Source organism: Serinus canaria, chromosome 1A, assembly GCF_022539315.1.
Source record: "Serinus canaria isolate serCan28SL12 chromosome 1A, serCan2020, whole genome shotgun sequence".
NCBI lineage: Eukaryota > Metazoa > Chordata > Aves > Passeriformes > Fringillidae > Serinus > Serinus canaria.
Window position 1 is genome coordinate 50262236 of NC_066314.1, and position 7958 is coordinate 50270193.

Genomic DNA, 7958 nt, shown 5'->3' on the forward strand with positions numbered 1-7958 from the left:
GCAGATTAGGCAGATGTGAATTAAATGCCACCAACCTTAGTTTTACCTCCAAGAGTGAGGAACAAGCCACCCCCACACTAAGCTGAGGCACGGAGCTGGACCACACATGGGCTGCTGTGCAGTGTGCATCTCCTCACCCAGGCAGGGCATTTACAGAACTTCTGTTCAAGCCAAGCATACCTGTACCACAATTTGCTGGCTCCACAGAGCTCCAGAGTAGCTGTGCAACCAAGATAACCCATGGAGATGAGAAACTTCCCACCAGCCTGAGAGAGGGTCCTGCCACCCAGACATGGCCATAAAAAGACCTTTAGCTGGGGATCTGCACCCACAAGGGTAGGGAAGACATCTGTGATGTCCCAGTGTCCACAGTGCCTACACCTTACTAAAGCCATCCACCACTGGCCCGCAGAGGGGTGCTGAGGACCTGCCAGACATGGAGCTGCACTGAGGACGCTGCCAGAGGATCCAGGACACTCCAACGGGCCATGCTGCTTCCCACAACTGCAGCAGCAAAAACTGGGTGACTGCCTTCATCTTCCTGGCTGCAAATCCCAGCTTTGACCTGGCTCTGGCAGAGCCAACACAGACGTGAACCATTCTGGCAGAGTGTTGTCACCTGTGCCAATTTTACACCGTGGAGAGGAGTAACGTGCGAATGACGCCAAACCCCGCTGGCCTCATTTCACTTGCCCTTTATTGAAACCTCCGGGCCTTGCACCCTGAGCTCGGAGCGACACGGGTGCCACGGCTCATGTATGCCGCGAGGGCCGGGCCCCGGCGGCCTCGGCATCCTCTGCAGCGGTCAGCCCCTGACATTGCGGAGCGCCCGCAGCGGAGCGGCCGGCTGGCCCATACCCACGGCTGCAGCAAAGGGGTCAAGGTACACGGCTGTGGGCTGAGTCCCAGAAACAGATCCACAAGGGCAAAGTACCGGGCTTGGGAAAGGGTTTTCTCTGCTGCTGCTCCTCCTGCTGCTCCTGATCCCCTCGGGGATGGAAAAAACAAGGGACTTTGCTCTCTAGGGACCCGTCAATCAGAATCTGCCAGCACCGTTTAATTTGCTGCATTTATGCCTGCCAGGAGCGCCGGCCGGGCTGCCTGTTCCTGAGCAGGCAGTGCCATCCCGTGGGACGAGCTCGGCACAGCAGCAGAGCCTCAAAGCCGCACTGTGCGGGAGCTGGAGCAGCCCCATAGCTTCCAGGCAAGATGCAGCGCTGGGACCCTTGCCCGGTGTCCCCCTGGTGCACAGGGGTGGCCCGCAGACTTTTCCACTTTTCCAGGGCTCCTCATTACCTGCTTTCACTCATTCCCCCTCTCCTGACAGCATCTCAGAGGGGACACAGGGACATAATTTACGTGAGGGTTCAGCTTAGGCCCACCCGTGATGGGCTCCAGCCAGCACAGGGGCAGGTATTTTTTAGGAGGGGAGGGCAGACCACAAAGCTCTTACTGTGAGTTTGGTGTGGCCATGAGGTTGGAGGCAGAATGGCCCAAGAAGCTGCTTACCATCAGCAAGTCCCCCCACTTCTCCCACTCTAAAATCTGCAGCTCTGACTGGCACCTGGCCAGGGATCATCTAGGAGTGTTTAATGGGGTAATACTTCATGCATGCAGAGAAAAGAGTAATTCCAGAAAGCACTTCCAAGGTGAGGGAGCCCCATGTCTACCCCATGTCTCCTTCTGCCCTTGCTGCTGTCCCTCGAGTACCTGGTGCTGCTTGTGGATCCTTTGGGGAAAAAGGGGTGAAGAAAAGGCTCCTTCCCAGCCCAAACCCCTTCCCATCCCCTATAGCAGGGGCCAAACGCAAAGCCTGGGCCTGACCTTGGGAGTCAGCTGTGACCTTGGGAAGTGCCTGATCCAGAGGAATAGGCTGCAGACAGGGAAAAGGAGAGAAAGAAAGACCTTGGACTGCTGCAGTGGGAGCTTTCTGGAGCAAGGCTGAGAGTGCGCATCCGTCCCAGCTGCCTCGGGGTACCTGACGCCCGATGGGGGACATACGCAGCACAGCTTTGCCAGAAGGGACAAAAGCACCCGGCTGACTCCTCCAAAGACAGAAGAGAGCAGATGGCGCTGAAATCTGCTCAAGAGGAGAGGAAGGAATGGCCCCGAGGCTCCGTACTCCCTGTAACCTCCACACTCCCTGTACCCCGAGAGGCACATTTGTCCGCAGCGAAGCATGTCAGCCAGCCCTGACTCTGACTTACCAAGGAGCAGAGAAGGGAATGGCTACCATGGATTTGCTGGGGTGCTGCATATGCCTTGCTGCCTTTCTCTTTTGTGGGGACCTTCCTGACAGTCCCTGGGAAGGGAACAGTATGTTATACATAGGTAGCATCTGCTTTTGCCTCCTTACTGCCTTGAAAGGAGGTCTTGTGCAAACAGGGTTCAACTGTGTTTCCTAGCAGAAGTTGCTTGCACTCTTTTTCTGCCTCCTGATATTCTGCTTAGACCTCTTTTCCTGACTGGCATAAACATTAAGCCTTCCAGAGAAGAGACCAGCCAGGCAAGAGCATTTGCACAGCATGTTTAGCCCCAGAAGATTCTGATTTTTCATGGAAGTTACTCTCATCTGATGATGTTGAAGGAAATAAAAATGAGTGCTTCTGTGCTGAGCAAGGGCCCTTGTAAAGAAAACCCATATTGCTCACAGCTCTGCTCACATCGAGATCCTTCTAAGGGCAGGGCAGCATACGATTCAGGCACTGGATAATCGCAAACTGCTAAGCAAACTGCTAACTCAGTGGTGAGAAGGCATTGTGTGCCTTCCACCACCCAGGACCCCATCCTCCTCCCTGCTGTAGATCTGGCTGGATCTATGCAGCATTTCCCAGAAGCAGCAGCCTCTGTTGACACGGTTGCCCATCACCATAGCTTGTGTCTCTTTCAGTCAGGCAGGGAATGTTGTCCCTCCCTGCACAGCATGGAGGTGACAAGCTCCCACTGAAGAAGCTCACTGGTGTGGCCTAGAAAACAGCCACAGAGCAGGGATTTGCAGCTGAGCCTGTGGACTCCCAAGCTCATACCCCAGCTACTGCACCAGCTTTCTTCTCCTGATGCAGGCTTGGAGCCAGCAGGGACGCTGCTGGCACCAGCTGCTCTAATTGAGCTTTGTAGAATAAACTTGTGGAATTAGTCTGTTGGCTGCTAGGATAAAATCCAGCACTGAGTGCAGATCAAAGGAGACAATCTTGCTGACAGTTTGAGGGGAGGCAGCGGGTCCTGGGCTCCTTCTGCAGCTCTGGAAAGGGCAGTGCTCAGCAGCCAAGGGTGAGGATGCAGCATGACACACACACTGCCTCTCTGGCAATTCATGTGGTCCAGACCCTGGTGGTCAAAGTTACAGAAACCTTGGGAGAGGTCTGACACTGATGGCAAAAATAGTCAAAACCAGGCAAGAGACAGCACTAATTCACAGAAAGACAATTTTTGGATACACCAAACTTTGTGAGTTTTCCTGGTAGCATGGAAGGAGCAGACAGTGCAAGGTCAGGCTCTGAGCCCAGCTTACAGCAGTGTGGTTTAAGAACGCTAAGTCTGTCCTTGCTCAGTTTCTTGTCTGTCTGTGAGGACAAGACAATCCTGCCCAGCAGCCAGGGAGAGCTCAGCACTGCAGGAGGAGGAAGAGGGGAAAAGCCTTACAGTGAAAGCACTATTTGCTACCAAGAACAATAAACTCAGCACATTCCTTGTGTGGACCTTACTGGACAGCCAGGGCTGGTCTGAACACACACAGCAAATCTGCCAGGTACCACCTGCTCCCAGCCCCACCAGATTGCACAGGCAGCAAATTAAAAATCAGATTCACTGCACATACACAGTAACGCTGTTTCGTGACCATTTTTCCAGGGTTCCTGAAATCCAATCAAGAATTTTCCTGGAAATCAAACCAAGGATTTCCTTGACAAAGCTGGTGAGTAACCACCACACGATAGGACAGGTTTACAGTTCAGCAACCAGGGCAACAGCGAGAGGAATGAAGCTCTTGGAAAGGAGGCCAATCATTGCAGCAAATCACCTGGCCTGAGAGAACAGCAGACTGAGGAGGCAGATAAAAGTGCCATGGAAAAGATGGGATGCAAAGGGGAGGTCCAGGGAAAGAAGGAAGGAAGGAAGGCTTCCCAGCCTATGAACATAGATCCAGGGCATGAGCCAGTTCATACAGGGCCAAAATTGGTTACAACAAAAGCCCTGGAGCCAGCAGTAAGTTTTGCTGCTTTAAAGATGATGACAATGACTGCGGAAGAGGAATCTGACCTGAGGAGGTGTGTGTGAACATCAGGGTTCCCCACAGTGGGAAGGTGTTAAGGCTGAAGACTATTTCCCTTGGTTTCTGGGTTTGTCAAGAAGCACGGGGCAGTGGAGACTAAGCATATGGCACAGGCATACGGTGTGTGTTTGGTCTTCACTGAGGAAAAGGAACCCAACTTTCTATTTTTGATGCATTTCTTATAAGAATGAGAAAAAGAACTACCGAAGAATGGTGTTTTAATGTGAACATTAGTCTTCCAATCCTCAGCTGCCTCTTTGATTGGAAGTACCATCATACAAGCTGGAAAGCAACCCATCTTAAGGCTTTCCAAAGCTTTTTCAAGGCCGAAGTGATCTATTTTCTAGGAAAGGCCCCTAACAGGTTGGGTGCTTGGGCATGCTCTCCTTCACTTAAACCTGGCACGCCCCTGGTAACTTGGCCTGAGCTGTGTATCTCAGCAGGAGGAGGCTGCTCAATCTAGCACCAGCTCATGGGGTTACAGCTCTCCAGCAAGCCCCAAACTGCAGAGGAGATAGATGGCAGAGAAGGTTTTGGACTGGAAAATCTAAGGTGTTGGAATGAGCCCCTCTTTTATGGGCCTGCTAACACTAGCACAGAGCCCAAAACCAGAGAAGTGGGAGACAAGAACAGAGAAACAGATGGGAGCAATTTATCCTGCCTGTTCTCATGAGCATCTTCCAGGGAAGAGTGATTAGTCTTATTAACTGATTAAATGACTAATTAACTGATGAACTGAAATTATGGATCAAGGATCAAATGATTGCAAGGCAAGTGTATTTGGAGTATTTTTCCAGGAAGCAACGTATTTCACATGCCTTTCATGAAAACCAGAGGCCAGGAGGGGAAGTGTTTGCAGCAGCAGCACTGTGGGGTCAGCAGGACAGGAGCAGAGGCACATGGAGCTGGGGGCCCCAGCAGGACACGGGAGGTGCTGTGCCTGGTGTGAAGTGGGAAGCGAGACAGACCTGTTCCCTCTCCTTGTAAATGTGACCTGAGATAAGCAGAAAAAGTTGGTTCTGTTCACCCTGGAGAAGAGAAGGTCTCATGGAGATCTCATAGCAACCTTCCAGTATCTGAAGAGGGACTACCAGGAAGCCAGAGAGGGACTCTTCATCAGGAGATGTACTGATAGGACAAAGACTAATGGCTACAAATTGAAAGAGGGAAATTTAGGCTGGGTATTAGAAAGAAATTGTTTACTGTGAGGGTGACCAAGACACCCTCAGAACAGGTTACTCAGGGACGTTGTGGATACCTCAACCCTGGCAGTCTTCAAGGCCAGGCTGGATATGGCCTTGGGCAACCTGGTCTAGTGGGAGGTGTCCCTGCCCATGGCAAGGGTGGTTGGGACTAGAGGATCTTTAAGGTTCCTTCCAACTCTTAACACTCTATGATTCTAAATGTGACAGAAAATCCCCCCTGCTTAAGATTGGATTCTTTTTTTCATAGAACTCTTCTTCTCCTTGCTAAGAAAATGGAAGGTTAGATTTATTCCTAGGGGAGCATTTATCCCAGTGAAACCAGTCACTCCTTATGCATTCCATCTCCTCCAACCCACACCTATATCCAACTGTGTCACCAGAAAAAGAACTCTGATGGGCTGAGACCAAGCTGCACATGATCTGCCATCTCCGGTAGACAGCAGCAGCACTACATTCTCTTGCATGCACCTCATGCAGGCTTGGGAATGAAGAAGAAACGGTGGAAAGCACAGGATTTTGTTTTATCAGTCTATTTCTCTTCATTTGTTCATTCCTAAGTCTGTTTCTCTCTTCGGAACTTCTTCCTCTTTTCCTCACCATGCCCTAAGCTGAGATCCTCTGAGCCCACAAAGCCCATTGTCCAGCTTGGGGGGACGAGGGACAGGCACTCTGGAGCTGGCATCCCTCTGAGCCACTGCCAGCGACAGGGGAGGCAGCTCCAGCTCTAATGATGTTTGTCTCCAAAAGGGCTGTTTAGGTGAGACAGTTACAAATTGTATTTTATAAACTGTATCTCTATAAGTGGATTTTTTTTTTTTTTTTTTTTTTTTGCTAGCGGGAAGAGGCACTTTAATAATCCCACTTCTGATTAATGGCAGGGTGTCTTGTCAAAGCAAAGACCGCTGCAGCTTCAGTTCTTTCTCGAGGAGGAATCACAAGTGGAAAATAAAGAAGAAAATGCACAACTTCTCTGCCTGGAAAATATTGATCTAGACTCTTCCTAGGTAAAAGATACTCAGTAAAATTCTCTAAAGAGTTTTTTAGCCTGTGAGCTGAAGAGATTTGTAAACCAGATCCTGCTCTTTTTAGGGGTAGAGAAAATTTCAGTCACTCTGGCATGAGAACATTTGGGATTTAATGATTTATTGTCCTCATTCCCTGAGAAGAAATACTAACCCAATTACAGAGACAGGGACCCGAGGCACTGCTGTATTAAATCACTGGTTCATGGCCTCCTAGAGAGGCTGTAGGGCTGAATCCAACTTCCAGCCCTAGGTCTGCCTTCCAGCAGGTCAGGGAAGCATCAGGGACAATGGGAAAGCTCAAATATCACACTGTGAACACAGCAAGGGCAACTGCAATTCCCATTCTTCACCCATCTGTAATTCTCAAAGTCAAGTGGTTTTTGTAACACCCTCTAAAAACAAAATGTTGGTTGAATGATCATACAATTACAGCCTGAAGAGTATCTGATTTTCCACAGCATCATTGCAGAGTTTGGAATTCATTTTTATTTTAAGAAGTTGTGTGTGTGAGAAAATGAAGAGGCACACCATTAAGTCATGTTTCCTGTCCTAGCATGTGGCTTTATTGACATATTTCTTGTCCAGAGTCCTGTAAATCTGTTCTCTGTCAAAGTCCTCTCTTAACCTCTATCTCTGTTTTTATCTGGGAAAACAGAAATTTACCAACCAGACCTCACAGTAACTCTATCACATGTATGTACAGCAAACTTTACCAGATGGAAATTGCACATCAGTAGATGAAATCTGTATCTGACTAAGCTGAGGATCAATATTTTTCCAATACATGATTTGTAGATTAAGTTGAACTCAAGTTATTAAAAAAAAAACAAAAAAAAAAAAAAAAAAAAAAAAAAACAAAAAAAAAAAAAAACAAAAAAAAAAAAAAAAAAAAAAAACAAAAGGCAAGTCATTGACACCAAAAGCATTCCCAACAGGCATTTCCCTACCATACGGCTAAATACCTCTGCCAAGAGAAGTTCCAAAGTTCCAGGAAGTTTAGCCATCACTAGCACTGGAGATGTTTCTGACCTCACCATTGTCTGAGCTGCTGTGCTCTGCTGAGCCTTCAGCACACACAGAAAGCCAAGTTTTCCTCCTCTTTATGACATCTGGGTACAAAGTGAATGCCTTTCCTCACACATCACCCCCAGCTTTTACACTTAAAAGCCAAACTCAAGCATTTTAATCAACAGGGTAAATTTACATTATCCTTAACATCACTCTCCTTCCACTCCTGCATATTTTTTCTCTATTAAGTGGCGATTAAGCAGGAATGAAATTTCAGTAAATGACAGTGTTGTCCCAAAACACGTTCTTTCACCCAGTCTGCAGGAGGACAATCCACACACATAATCCAGATATTTGATTTATTTACAGTTCAAAATAGAAAGAGGTGCTGAATGGCAAATCCACAAAGCCAGCATGATGACTACCAAAGCTTTTTGCTATTTATACATT